The sequence below is a fragment of the Pelodiscus sinensis genome, chromosome 3, assembly GCF_052426305.1.
Source record: "Pelodiscus sinensis isolate ZL-2025 chromosome 3, ASM5242630v1, whole genome shotgun sequence".
In the NCBI taxonomy this organism is placed as follows: Eukaryota; Metazoa; Chordata; order Testudines; family Trionychidae; genus Pelodiscus; species Pelodiscus sinensis.
The window spans coordinates 59177633-59192552 of NC_143054.1; the positions used below are offsets into that span (position 1 = coordinate 59177633).

Below are 14920 nucleotides of genomic sequence, written 5' to 3' on the forward strand. Positions count from 1 at the left end.
TACGAGGTGCCATCCCCAATCAGCAGGGTCTTCAGGGAAAGACACATGGGTGAATTCCACAATGTCTTCAGTAGCGCAGATCCACCAGCAAACTCAGACCATAGGGGTATGTCTACACTACCCCACTAGTTCGAACTAGTGGGGTAATGTAGGCATACCGCACTTGCAAATGAAGCCCGGGATTTGAATTTCCCGGGCTTCATTTGCATAAGCGGGGAGCCGCCATTTTTAAAACCCCGCTGGTTCGAACCTCGTGCAGCATGGCTTCCTAGTTCGAACTAGGCTTCCTAGTTCGAACTACCTAGTTCGTGCCCCGTGTAGCCGCGCTGCACGGGGTTTGAACCAGCGGGGTTTTAAAAATGGCGGCTCCCCGCTTATGCAAATGAAGCCCGGGAAATTCAAATCCCGGGCTTCATTTGCAAGTGCGGTATGCCTACATTACCCTCCTAGTTCGAACTAGGAGGGTAGTGTAGACATACCCTAGGCTAGTTGTCACAGCTCTTTCTGCATTTTCTAACTCCTCCATTTTCCAGGCCATTCTTATATTATGTTTGTGACACTGATAGACCAAGTGCCAGCTCATGCCAGTACCTGTAGATGTCAAATGTACACTGACAAATGCATAGCTAGAAACCAATCCGGCTCACCTGACTATTAGTATTGTTAAAATATGTATTAGGGTTATATAAATGTGCTTAACATTTAAACGCTATGAAATGCTTGTAAGTTGCTTCATGCAATGTTCTCCCTTCTAACATCTGTATCTCATGTAATAAGGAAAGGTAGAAGAGAAGCATTACTAAGGGTATGTCTAGACTACATGCCTCTGTTGCCAGAGGCATGTAAATTAGACTACCCGACATAGTCAATGAAGCAGGGATTTAAATATCCCCCGCTTCATTAAAATAAAAATGGCCGCCATGCTGTGCCAGCTCAACTGATCGTCTGCACAGCGCGGCAGTCAAGACACAGATCGGTCAACAGGGAATGACTTTGTTGACTGCTTCCTTATGCCTTATGTCCATTGGAGCCTATTAAGTTTATAACAACTGATTTTACCATTCCAATAGTGCAAACCAAGTTCCAACAGGTTTCAGTGAGAACATACCCATGTCCACACTGGGTCAGACCAATAGTCCATCTAACCCAGGATCCTCTCTCTGACAGTGACTAGTGACAGATACTTCAGAGGGAATGAACAGAACAGGGTAAATTCAAGTGATCCATTCATTGTCATCTCTCCTTATTCAACTGTTTTCTAAGACCTGTATTTTAATCTCTCCTCATATGGAAGATATTCCATACCCTTATCATTTTTGTTGCCCTTTGCTTTACCTTTTCCAAATCTAATATATATTTTGAGATGGGATGACCAGAACTGCAAGCAGTATTCAAGGGTTGACATGTAATGGATTTGTAGAGTGGCATTATGATATTTTCTTATTATCTATCCCTTTCCTAATAGCTCCTATCATTCTGTTAATTTTTAACTGCTGCTGCATAGTGAAGAGGTATTTTCAGAGCACTATCCATCACAATTCAGAACACTTTCTTGATTGGTAATAATTAATTGATACCCCCTGTTTTGTATGTGTAGTGGGATTATATTCTCTAATGTGAATTGCCTTACCATTTATCAATATTGAATTTCATCTGCTATTTGTGAACTGTTTACCTTGTTTTTTGAGATCTTTTTATAATTCTTCACTGTCAGTTTTGGACTTAACTGAGTAATTTTGAGTCATATGCAAATTTTTCCACCTCACTCTTCATCCTTTATTCCAGGTCATTTCTGAATATGTTGAATAGCTAGCCCCAATATTGTTAGAGGACCCTGCTATTTATCTCTCACCTCTGTGAATATGGAGCATTTATTCCTACCCTTTGTTTCCTATCTTTTAACTAGTAACTGATCCCTGAGAGGACCTTCCCTCTGATCCAATGATGGTTTATTTTGCTTAAGAGCCTTCTGTATGGGAACTGTATGGGACTTCTGAAAGTCCAGATACACTGAATTAAGTGGATCAACCTTGTCCATGTACTTACTGCTACCTTCAAATAATTCTAATACATGGATCTCCCTTTTCAAAAGCTGTGTGGACCCTTCCCAACATTTTCAAAGGAGTTGCCCACTTCTTCAGATGAATGGAGTTATTAAAGGTCCAGTTTCTAAATAAATAGCCGGTAGGGGAAGGGAGGAGAGAAAGAAAAAGAAGGGGAAATAGGGGAAAAGAATGGTCAATTAGAGTGCCCATGCTACATCAAGCTGATAGAGAAGGTACTAAATGTTTTTAAGTACCCATTGTTTGGTTTTTTTATGTCATTAGGATGTGGAATATAGCAAGCCATCCACCCAATGTCTTTGTTCATACCTCTGTTGAAGGAATCAAACTTGAAAATGAAGTTGAGCCTCCCTGTGGAGCTGGCTTGTGAAATTAGCCTGAAACAATACAGTGACTTTGAGATCCATTAATGAGTGTCCCGGCAAGTTAAAATGTTCCCCAACAGGTTTCTGTGTGTTTCAGTTAAGCTATATATGCTTGCTGAATTTAATTTTTGGCTGACCTCATTTTAGTTTTATGTTAATTTCTGGGGCCATACAGCAGGATGGAGAAATTAATGGTACAGATTGGACCTCCCTTGTCCAGTGCCCCCAGGACCTTGCTGGTCCCAGATGAGGGATTTTGATGGACCATTTCAGCATCCCCTGCCACCTCTCTTCCCGCTTCCTGGCTCCACCCGCAGTCCAGCTGAGCCATGCACCAATTCCCTGCCCCTCTTGCAGCGCAGCTGAGCTGTGCATGGATTCTCTGCCCCCCACTTTTGTAGCCCATCTTTTAGAGGTGCAACTTGTATAATAGGGAAATAGGGGCAGGAATCACTGGGTTAATTGATCCTTAAAATGGTAAGTCCAGTGTCAACCAAATTACATGGCATACAGGGTTCATCTACATCTAAAATATCACCCTTTGCTATAGTTGTAATGCATAATAAAGGAGATAATTAATGGAGTTTGATAAGTCAAACTTCCTTTAACAGTCCAGAGTTGTGCAACCCTAATTAACCTTAACATAAGTGAACAACTGCAGAATATTTATAGAAAATGCACCTTTCTGTTTCTATTCTAGTGTATGAATAACATTAATAACAGCTACTAAAAGACTGCCTTCTGTCTCATGGGAGATCACCCTTTTAAAATATTTATTGTAATTGTTACACATATATAATTCTTCTACCAGATATGAAGATTGTGATTTAAAAACTCTCCTTTCATTCAGAGACTTAAATAGGAATATACAAAAATAATAGTCCATTGGTTAATGGGAATCTTCTCTTTGTTCAAGTCCACCAGGGATTTCAAAGATGAGAAAGATGTACCTGAGTCATGTATTTCTTTGTAAACTACTGCAGCTTTTATTGTGTTTAGTTTTTAAAAGGAATTATAGGCACAGCACCACACCAATCACCTTTTATAGCCTCTGAAGACCAACATCTATTGTCATGGGGCCTAGTGACAACACTGTGGTTAAGAGCCTGTTACTTGCATTATCTAATCCTATTTTTAGGGAAATAAAACTCATATGTAAAGAAAAGTTTCAGCCCAGGAGCCACTGTCTGGATATTTTTAATATGTTAACCTACTTATAAATTATAATATGAAAGAAAAGATTATTTACTTTTAAGTGTTCATTCATGTAAGTCACAGATGGCTTTGATTTTTTTTAAAGCATGTCAAACTAGAACATTAGTAGGAAACTGAATTAGTGATTTTTTTCATAGTACCAGTTTTTCTTAAATTAAAACTTGGGAGGATTTGACAGTGATAAAGTGATCATAAGTACATAAATTATGCCCAATGAGGGGAGTAAATATCTTTGACAGGCAATATAAATTTCTTAATGTCTGCTTTATCTCCCCATGTTACTTACTATGATTTTTCCTTACAGCAAGTCTTAGAGAGAGCGCTCAAATTCTTAGACAATTTTATCCAAAGACTAATGAATTTGGCTAACTTCACGTTGGGGACCACTTGTTCTGTAATCCAATCTTGATCATATGAGGAACTGAAAATTCATCTGACAGTATTAATGGATCCTTATTGGAAGTTCCATTGCTTTTGTACAGGCAGTCCCCGGGTTACATACAAGATAGGGACTGTAGGTTTGTTCTTAAGTTGAATTTGTATGTAAGTCGGAACTGGTACATATTGTAGGGGAAACTCTGGCCAAACATTTCTCCAGAGCTCAGTTTTATTCTCCCACACCTCACTTCCCTCAGTCCTATATTCTCAAGCTGAGGTGTCTGCTGAGAAAAGCCGCTCTGCGTCTCCCTGGCCTGCTGGGAGGGAGGGGAGGCGCTAGCTTCGCATCTCCCTGGTCTGCTGGGGGGAAGCAGCTAGTGTGGGGTTGCCTCACCCCTTTTGTAAGTAGGGATCCGATGTAAGTCGGATCCATGTAACCCAGGGACTGCCTGTATTAGCCATGTTAGGTAGAAAGGGGAAAGTGATTAGTGAGAGTAGGCTATTGAAGTAGCGTCCGAGCACAATTCTACATCCATAGCATAGTGAGTGGTCCCTACTCATACTGCATAATCTCATAAAACTCAAATTTTAGCATGTGCTTAAATCTCTAATTTAAATACTTTTGCTGATTCTTAAAAAATAGCAGGCATATGTTCAGTTCGTACAAACAATTTTCACTATGAGAGCTGCAAGGTTGCAGAGCCATATTGGAAAAATCCCAACTTGCCAGAAAGCAGTATGACATTGCTCGATCACTACATGATTACAAATTGAAACAAAGTTGAAGTATAATATAACAAATTCATTGCCATTAAAATGGTTAAAATGTGGCTAATCCTGTTCATACATCTCGCACATTAATTAACCTAGATGTTATTAAACAGGAATAGTGCCTGAAGAAATTGTGGGAACATTGGCTCTCTTGAGGAGAGGATTGGAAATACTTTTAAAACTGAAACAAAGAACAAGGAGAGGCAGGACTAGGAAGTTTTAGAAAGGATATCTATGTGCACAGACCCCACATTTCAAAATAACTGCTTGTATGACTTCCTCGCTAATGGGGGGGGGGGGGATTTAGGATTAGATTTATTGTAAGATTTTGGTCTGGTCAGAAGCATTTTTTGGTTGTTTTGAGACTGCTCCCTACCACTGCTTGACCAGAAATGCTTGCTGCTGCCAGTCTCTCTCTGCTCATGTAACACTGGTTTCCTCCTCTTGTGATTACACTGGAGGCCTCTAGGCCATGAGCAGGAGGCAGCAGGGAGCCTGATAGGATAACTGGCCCTAGGTACTAATTCACTCTGCCTCTGTAACTGGACACAACTTGGGATATTCTGCATAGTTTGGAGCTGGCAAAAAGTCACCAAGGGAAAATTTTCTTTCTGTTGCTAAGATTCCCCCTTTCTGCCCTCCATCTTTTTTTCCTCACTACTGCTTTAGGTGGAATGATCACACTCAAGATGTTGGAAATCTATGGTTCCCCCACGTGTCTCCCCCTGCTTCCTAACACACATGGCAAATATATACTGAGGGGTCTGCTGAGCCCTTAGGGGAAGAATACACTTATTCATGTGCTCATATACAGAAACAAACGCTTATCTGAGTATTTATATGTACTAGTTGCACATATGTTATAGAAATTGAATGGGAAGGAACTGGTTGCCTGGGAAGAAAACTACAAACATCGCCTGGTCAAGTTCTAATTCAAATTTAGGGAGCATATTCATTAAATCTTCCAATAGTGAACTCAAATGATGTGACTAACATTTGTCCTGTGCACCCACTCCCTCAAGGGAGAGGGAGAAGTGTTTGCTGTGGCATGTCTTGTTGTTACCAAGTCTGCTTGTCAGAGAAGCCCAATTTGAACAAATGCACTTTGTTTATGGAGTGGAAGGTGGGAAGGTTTCTGATGGTCCTTAGGATGTTTACTCCACAGACTGGCTGCCTAAGAAAATTCTGTCTCCTACACAGATAATCTTTATCCTTATTGTAGGTAATTCCATCAGGACAGAGGAGTGAAGTTGTAGACCACAGTCTTCACCTTGAAGATTACATGTTCTGGGATCATGCCATGGAGCCTATTGAAGATAAATACCAAGACCTTGAATCTGATAATAAATTTGATGGGAAGCTACTGTAGAAAGTGGAGAAAAGGTTAAATATGCTGGTAGTAGCCTGTGTTGCTGAGGAGATGCAACTACAGTGTTCTGTTCTAAATTCAGTTTAAGTGTTTAAGCATTCATGCCCCATATATTACATTGTGGTAGTTAGCTGAGAGGTGATGAAGACACAAATAACAGAGGCCAGGTCATTATGTGCCAGGGTGCGCTGGAGTCTCCTAGTCAATTGGAGAGGATAGCAGCATCCATAGGTAATGATTTCTATTGTCACAGCTTAGCAGCAACAAAGAATCCAAAAGTACTCCTAAACTATGGTTTGGCTTCAGCAGTTGGGAAGGGAAAAATGCCTTCCATCAAAGGAGATCACACCATGGCTATGAATTTTTTAAAATGCTTTCTTCTGCATCAAGACTACCCCAGAAACTTGATAGGTAAATGTACTAAACTTTGGGAATGTACTGTTATTTGGTGAACTCTTCTCTCAACCCATTATTAGACAGTGCAGTATGGCTAATCACTTTCTCAAATAATAAACAAGTGTGGCTGTGTGTTAGATGTAAAAAACCCCAACCAACCAAAAACAACCTCTGGTATAAATAAGTACACACTGACTGAATTACCTGAGAGAAAAGGACTTCATACGCAGCAGAGATTCTGGTATCTCCCTCACAAATAATCACTACTTCTACATCTTTGAAAATATAATCCCAGTTGATATCTCAAGTCACCTTGAAAGTCACTTCTCTCAAAAATGACCTACACAATTATGTAGTCCTTGCTTAGGCAAAACAGCACCTAATTCCAATGGAAACGTCCCGAGCAGCAGTATTAAGGCACAAGTTACAATTCTTATTGAGCTTCATAAAACTCAAAGGATAATACTGATCTTAAATAACTTTGGTTCGTTTCATACACAGCAGACTGAATTTGCCTTAAGGCTGTGACAGACAGCAGAAAGGGGATATAAGTGTAGATCAAACTCCTTGAAAGTAATGCCAGCCTCCTGAGTAAGAGAGGGGTAAATAAGCATTCAGTAAATATGATGCAGTGCATGCAAGATCACAGTGGCTTCTGAGGGAAAGGTGTGGGGAAGTGGGTGAAGGGAGAGGTGGTTAGATCCTAAGACAGCATGTATAGCAAATTGCCAGATGCTTGCAATAAGGATAACAAGGATAATTCCATTACAAGGGAAATCAATAGCTTATCTATGAGCCATTTTCCCCATATATTTTTTGATCTCTGTGCAAGACAATTAAAAACCTACATGGGAGGAGAACATTACCATAGCAACAAAAGTTTTGACCTGAGATACACCATGTAAGTTCTGCCAAAAAAAAATGTGACCAAATATTAGTTCAGATAACAAGTTGCTTATCAAATTATATCAAGCTGTTGTGAAAACTGGAATATTTATGGTGAAATGTATGTTTCTAGAATGCAAATGCAGTTTTTATTTGCCCACTAAACAAATGTCATTCAAGATTTACACATTCTTTAACTGTCATCTGTGTTTATGAGAAAACTGCTTATTTATTCTTCACTTTTGGGTTTTCATCTTTTATGGTTTCACTCTGTTTCAATATTTGAAAAGTGCCTGTCACACAGCAGCTGTGACAATAAGCTCAATAATAAATATCTTCTACTATGACTAATAATAATAGAGAGATGACTAGAAGGTATGTTAATTGTACCTTTATGTACAGCAAGTCATGCAAAAGCAGATTCTAGACTTACCTGAATATATTATTTGTACTTTCTGTTGGAGTCTGTTATGTTTGTCAGTTCTGTAAACAGAAACTAAACTTTTTTGTTGTCATATCTGTGTTGATGGTGCACATTTTGACATATGATAAAATCATAAAGCACCGTAAAAGATGTGGTCAGGCCAGTCTGTCAAAAGAAAGAGGAAACAAGGGTGGATTTAGGCTGTATCCTTAAAGTCACTCCTAAACTATGTGACTATGCTGAGTGTCCTATAAATGCCTATTAAAATGAATGGACTGAAAGTTCAGAAATATTTTGTGGTGACGAAGAGATCAGTGGCTATTAATAATTAACTAGTTTATATAAACTTAGTTACATTGTAGCTCATACTCACTAAGGCAAATTATATGGCCAAGTTTCTTCTCAATTAGTATAAAAAATTCATAAATATTTTTAAGGGTGATTCTGAATAGCTATGTGTATTTATACAAAGTTAACACTTAAACAGCAATTTATCCTGGATGCACTGTACAAATCCTAAGTAATTTTGAGTGTATGCTAACAGATATGCAACTGCACTCCTGTATCAAGGTGTATCAAGGTCACTGGGTACTTGCACACCTTGGCTTTGTCTTCATTGAAGGGTTTTTGCGCAAAAACTTCTTCCGCAAAAACTTCTTGTGCAAAAGCGTGTCCACACCTCAAAAATTCCTCGCAAAAGCAATATGCTTTTGTGCAAGAGACTGTCCACACTGCATGGACACTCTTGCGCAAGAAAGTTCTGATTGCCACTCACAGAATGGTCATCAGAGCACCTGTACTTTTTTGTATAGGCTCTTTTTGAGCAAGAAACCCCTGTTGAGCATCCACACACACCTTTTTGTGCAAGAACTCTTGCGCAAAAAGGAGTTATTCCTCGTAGAAAGAGGTATACCTGCAAAAAGCCCTCTGTTCTGCCATTTTACTGTAAATTTTCTAGAGCAAAAACACGCTTGAGGTGTGGACGCTCTGCAGGTTTTTGCACAAAAATGGCTGGTTTTGTGTAAAAAACCTTAAGAATATCCTGAGGCATGAAAACACAAATATGGCAGAGAAAATACTGCCTTTTATATCCTTGCAACAGTTGGATAATGAATAAGCCCAGATTCCTACTTGTTACCCAAACAGAAGAATGATTCTTCTTTTTGGGCCGTATCCTTCCCTTCTGAAGACTAATCATCAAGAAAAGGAATTTTTACACTGACAATCTGCCACTTTTCCTCCTTCTGTTTCACCTTGTAGATGGAGTCTGGTTAGGGTTAGGGTCATTGGATGCCATCTTCAGAGAATCACTCTCCAGTGTTCCTGTAGTAAATATAGCTGTGAACTATTCTTCATCCTTACCTCCCTTCACCAAGCACTGGCACAAGGGTGGAGGTTAATGCTGTTGTAAGCAGCAGTCACTGCCAGAGACATAAGTAACATGAAGGGGACATTTCTATATGGATCAGCATTTTTCCAGTCTCCCCATTCCCGTTTCTGCCAATTGCCCTCGCTTCTCCCACTCGCTAAGTCCATGCACACATCCAACTCCCCCCCACCAAAAAACTGAAAAAACCCCAACAAAGCCCATCCCTTTTTGAATGTTCTACCTCCACATCCAGTTGCAAGAGATTCCAGCACTTTTGTCTTTCTGTTACTCCACTACTTTGCTCAGAACAACCATTTTATAAAATTCTATGCTCAAAACCTTAAAAATATTTTCACAACATAACAACACCTTCCTTTCTCTTTGATGAGTGGTAACTTTGAATGCTATTTTCTGGTTACCATGAAGTAAGCACCATGATCTCTTGAGTGTAACATGTTCAAGTGTCCTTCAAAATGGTGTTGCCTCATTACAAACTTTGGTTCCCATGGTAACACCCTTTAGTGTTTACACCTATTCAGTAAAGTCTTAAAGAGATAAGACTTTACTTGGTCTTCCCTCTAAAGAAACTCTTAATCTGATGGCAATGACAGGCCCCAAAGAAGCGCGGCTGAAATCTTTATCTCAAACAAAATATACATTACTGACTTGCAGCTGAAGTAAGGCAGAAGAGCAGTCATTTTCTAAGGATAAAAGTTCTACTGAGAAATATTTCTCATTTGGTTCTTTAAAGAGACAGAGTGAAATCCTGCACCCATTGAAATCAATGGGAGAACAGCCATACAATTCATCTGGGGCAAGCTTTTTCTGCTTCTGCATAGAGTTCCCTGTGAGCAGAGCTGCATGCCTATTCAGAGCCCCCACTAGAATTAGCAGGTCTTCACACTGGTGCAAAGCTCATCCAAGCATCATTCAAAGCTCATTCAAGAGTATCTTTTCTTGACTTAGTACTATATTTACACAAACTATCTTAAGCGATACTTTGTAATTGCCTGACCCATGATAGCCACCAGACAGGGCTGGTGTGATTTACAATCTAAGGAGCATTTTTACTTCACTGTTCCACAGCATCTGCATCTTGTTTCAGGTATGAAACCTCCACAAGGAGGATTCCCCTGCCTCCCTTCTACATTATAAGGGTTAACATGGGCAGAGGGTGAACTATCCCCTCTAATTTAACACTCATAAAAGGATCTGTGCTGACAGTCCTGGAGAACAAACTTCTTTACAAATTCACAGCCTGTGGCAGTGCAAGCTTCTGCACATTACCCAGCCAACAAGCCTTAACTCTGTTCCGGGGGAGACGACCCTTTACAAGTTAGCATAGCAGCTGTCAAGTTTTAGTAGCTTTTGGCTTCACTGACTTCAAAGAGGATCCTGAAGGCAGTTCCTGTTAAAACATTTTTTTAAAATGAAAGCCTTTACTTTCAGTGCTATACCTCCTACATAGGCTTATGGCAAACATACCTGAGGCTTTTCAGGGTGTTCTTTAAAAAAAAATTATATCATTTAAAAAAAATCCACTTTACTGAAAAATGTTTAGTTCTGCTCCCAAACATTCACTGTGAAAGAGGAACATTAAAAAATGACACCAATTATCCAAATCAGGTTACCTTTCAAGTGCAGATTTTATATGGTTAAGTCTAGGACACAAAGGAATATATTGAACTCTTTCAAAGTTGAATTTTCCTGTCTGCTCATTAACACAAAGGATGTGTTAAAATAATAAAAAATGTTAACATGTTCCATGTGACTCTCAAAAGAGCATTAGTAAAATTAAGATTCAGCCTTTAGGACCTGGAACCATGAGGATTCAAAACTAGTTCTGACTAATCTAGGATCTAAAATTGATATGAGCAAATAGAATAATCCTCATTGTGTCTATTCAATTAAGGCATGATCGATGCCTTTAAACACTGATCTTACTGGGCAAACACTATGTGCTTAGTGGAGGAAATTAAACAACTGAAGTCTATAAGTGCCCACTTAAAATATTCCCATTCATATTATAGGGATTAGATGAGATCATCAACAAGAACGCTTCTCTAGCAATGGGATGACATAATTCATAAATCTAATACATCAATCCCCCTTATATTAATGAAGAGTTTCCTCAAGATTCAAAATAATGGAGAGAGCAGGCATATGAAGTATTATCACAATCAATTGAAGAGCTTACTGGCAGAAGAAAGCACCAAATCTTACTGCTGTGAAGAGGAAGAGTCACTCAGTCATCTTTCCATTATCAGAAAATGACTCGTTGATTAAAAGCCTTTATGCAGAACTTAAAATGGACCACACAATGTTTTACAGATGGGAAATGAAGTCACAGAGATAATCTTGAGTGCAGAAAAAAAGGGGGACATCTTATCTGAAAAAATGGGTTTTGCCCATGAAAGCTCATGATACTATATATATTTGTTAGTGTCTAAGGGCATGTCTACACTAGGAAATTATTTTGAAATAACTATTTCAAAATAAGCTTATTCCCAAAGGAAAGCAGGAATTATTATTTCAAAATAACCATTCTGAAATAATGGACTGAGTAGTGTGGACATTCCATTTGTTATTTCAAAATAAGGGGAGTTATTTCAAAATGCCTCCCTAGTGTAGACCAGGGCTAAGGTGCCACAGGACTACTCGTTGTTTTTAAAAATTGTTTTTAAAGTTACAAACTAATATGACTATCCCTCTGAGACTTATACAAATATGAGGCTGTAGTATGGAAAAGTTAACACTCCAATTACATGCTGGCAAAACAGACAGAGGACCGATAGATAATTAGATGGTTACCTTTTATTCAGTAGTCAGAGTATATTCACTTATGAAAAATAGCACAACAGTTCAATTTTTTGAGTATAACATTGAATAGACATAATTGGTCTGTTAAGAAATGTGTCTGGAGATTTCACTCAATTTAATAAAAATCACTAGAAACATAGGTGTAAATATGCTCACAGACAAATGCAGTAACATTTTGTTAAGTTAAAAGATCAAATTCCTATATTATTGTATAATGTCTTTAAACAAAAACACGACTGTTATAATCACTCTTGTTTCTGATATTTACGTGGCAAGGATTTGAAAACTTGTAAAAATGGGCACTACAAAGCTTTTACAGCATTCATCTGGCATTTTATGTTTAAGAACATCATTGAACAGACTTGTAAAATAATTTACACCTTCCCTTCCCAATGACTTCAGCCATTGGACCAGGACAATGAAAAAAAGAGAGGGCATGTAAGTGCCTCTACAACATCTTCCTTGTGAAAGCAATCTATCATGTCCCAGTTCGGCTTATGTGTTCTTAGTTCCCTTTTTTCATCACTCTTTCAAAACATCCACTCCAGATTTCGATTCACCATTCGTTTTCAATATACCATATTTGTTTTTAATATAAGCAACCTTTCACCAGTCATTTTTCATTCTCTTGCCATAGTGAGTTTGAACATAGTATTCTTCCTCTGCCCATATCATTTTAGTCAGTTCTATGCCTCTTCACATGCCAAAAATTTGCCTGCTGCAACATTGTTTGGCCTCCTTTGTTGCCTCAATATATACGTCATTCCCACTCTGGCAGCAAATTTAACAGTTACCTTCTTCTTTTCAACAGATCCTTTTACTTGAGGATTCCACCACCAAGTCTCCCTTCTTATCTTTCTAGCCCTGGTTTCATATTTCCGAGGACTTCATGTGCAGTTTCCAGCAATATGATCAGAATTTATACCACTTATCCTCCACACATCCCTTTGTGTGCTGTCAGAAAGTCAGCACATTAGCTGTTTAAACATGTTTTCATTCCCATCTAAGTTTTCACCACTTAGGCCTTTCCAGTGCCCTAGGATTCAGAAGCTTCTCAGATCACTGCATTTTGATGTCCATAAAAAGAAGTCTGTGCTGGATCACAACACACTAGATGAGTATTAATTTACAAATTATTACTTGTAATCTACTGATTCTTCATGTTATAAATAACTCATGTTAGGACTTATATCCTTCATTGGTGTAAGTGGCTTTCCCTCTTCTAAACATGGGTGTTTGCAATCACCATGACAAATGCCTGACACACACGATTGTTTCCCTCTGAAAGTTATGTTTCCAAATTTGGTTGGCCTTTTCTATATTCTAGCATGTGCATTTAGATCTTCTTTGGAGTGGTAGGTTTCCAATAAGGGAAAATGTGTCCCAAAACTCCTATTGTACCTCCTGATCCTCTCCTAACTGTGGTGCATACCCACTTACTTTATGGAGCAAAGGGACTTTGCACAGCTTATTGCAAAGTGCTGTGCATCTTGAGCACTTTAACAGTCTCTGGCAGAAATGGCCTTTCCCCATCTTCCTCTCCACAAGTGAGGCAAAAAATCTAGGCAACTTCTGGAACATTTTTGTCCTCAATAGGTAAAAAACCAAGGGCCCACTGTGTACCCAAGGAATGAAAGTTCACCGTTTCCCTGCCTACTATGGCATAGCATAAAAACACAGGCAAGCAGATGCTTTGGTTGATGAGAAATCATGATATCACCTCAGGAATGACCTTGGGATCAGCCTTATGGACACCATGTCCTCATGGAAGATTGCATACGGGCGTCCACCATATGCATTCCTACTTTGCCTACCCTCCTGGTTGATTTGATCACCACCGGGAATGCCACTATACCCCTGGACATTCTTTGGGTAGTATGAGTAGTACGTATAAACAGAAACAAGACCCTACCATCTTTTGTGATTTTTTTCCCTTCTATCCCTACCTCTTCTATAATAAAACACCAAAAATGCAGCCATTTCTGTGAACAAAAATTAACAAAACAAGGAGGCCAATGCTATCACATGAGGTAGGTTCACCAAGTCAATGATCCAGAGCCATGTGACTTACCTTATTTTGAAAACAGTAATACAGATGCTTTCTGCATTTTTTCAGTTATTTCAATAAAAAATTGAATTAAGATTTCACCCAACACTAATATACTTAAACAGTCATTCCAGCACTTTATGGGTCACTAGTAAAATACCATTGGAGACCTGTTGTGTGTAGTTTTGATTACATTCTTCCTGACTTCAGCAATAACAAGTAAAGAGATCCCAAATTTAGGAAATAAAAGTTGTGAGAGGAAGTCAGGCAGATTCTAAACATTTTGTGGAAGAGTCACAGAAGGGTGCAGTGTCCGGAAAGGTAAGAAAAACAAAATGAAATGGGTTGCTACAAGAAGTCTTGGCCTAATACTGAGAAGAAGACTAATGTACAGTTTAAACAATTCAAGCAGCATTTCCTTAATGTAAGGAATAAAGAAGAGATTGCTAAAGTCAACAGCCAATAGTGTAAATTAATTATAGAGTAAGCAGGAAATATTTTTCAGATTGAAGGAACTCAGGTGCTGAATTACTAATGAGGTCTTTGGGTTTAAAAGGATAATAAAATGAAACTTTGTAGGTTGATTCATATTTCTTGTGTTTGTGATTCAGTAACACAGAAGCATATTTCTTGAAATGTTTTGATATCATTGACAGCACAATACTGTTGTATATTTATGATTAGATTCTCCAGGCCTTGTTTTACTCTTTTATCCTCACCCTTCTTGTCATCAGATAGAAGAAAGTCATGCAAAGACAGACATAAAAAAGATTACCAGTGTTTTCAGAAAGCAGAGACTGGAAAGTGCTGAGAGTCTT

At 38.7% G+C, this 14920-nt stretch overlaps 1 long non-coding RNA gene across 1 annotated transcript in view; it reads right to left on the reverse strand.

Annotated features, from left to right (window-relative positions):
- Positions 1-499: 499 nt before the first annotated feature.
- Positions 500-14920, reverse strand: part of LOC142827819 (uncharacterized) — a 34625-nt gene continuing 20204 nt past the window's right edge. The window contains exons 2-3 of the long non-coding RNA XR_012902579.2: positions 9229-9287; positions 500-8031 (exon numbers count right to left, since the gene is read on the reverse strand). This is a non-coding gene — a long non-coding RNA (uncharacterized LOC142827819). The remainder of the gene's footprint in view (positions 8032-9228; positions 9288-14920) is intronic.